An 817-nucleotide genomic window follows, 5' to 3' on the forward strand; every position below is an offset into this window, starting at 1 on the left:
AACGAGGTTTAAATGTCGTGCTCTACTTTTGATTTTTAGTAGTAAAGTATATATTAATATATGCAAATTTCTTGATTAATTTTCTATCCACTCGTAAGGTGAATTTTAGGGTTAAAAATTAGTTGTTGACTTTTAGCGGACGAATTTTATTAAATTACTTGTTTTGAATTAAAAAAATAAAAAATAAAAAATAGGAGGTTTGACCGTGAAGGTTATGGTATCTGCACAATAGTAACAGTGAGCAATACTTCAAACACATTAATGAAAAGGCTGTTCTACATTAAATAAAAATTGTTGCTTAGTTCTTTATATTGAGATAGAGATGCTACTATATGATTAATGCAACATGGAATCATCAATCAATGCATAATAGTTGAAAAAGAGAGGGAGAGAAAAAATAAAAAATAAAAATGCACTCACTTCAAGAAAATTCCAACACTTAATACTGTGTATACTCAGAACAAGAGCAAGAGAGCTTCACTCACGAGAACGAAAACACTAAAACATAATCAATGCATGCACATTCTTACCTGTAAAGTAAAAATATACTGTTTAATTTTGTTCAAATTTTGTTGTTACTTTTACTTACCAAGTTAAAATAACAGGGTTTTTCTTCCTTTTCCTCACAAATATCAGTTCCTTTGTACGCTTGGAGAAAGTCTAGGAGGCCAGCAGATTTTGTGATTTGTAGCCATTAATAATATTTTTAATGGTGTGAGATTGCATTTAATGATGTAGAATCATTCAATTTTCTTTTAATGGTTAAGTGCTAGCCAGAATTTAACAAAAGTGCTGGCCTCCTAGCACTCCTCGTACG

This window comes from Arachis ipaensis, chromosome B02 (assembly GCF_000816755.2).
Source record: "Arachis ipaensis cultivar K30076 chromosome B02, Araip1.1, whole genome shotgun sequence".
NCBI lineage: Eukaryota > Viridiplantae > Streptophyta > Magnoliopsida > Fabales > Fabaceae > Arachis > Arachis ipaensis.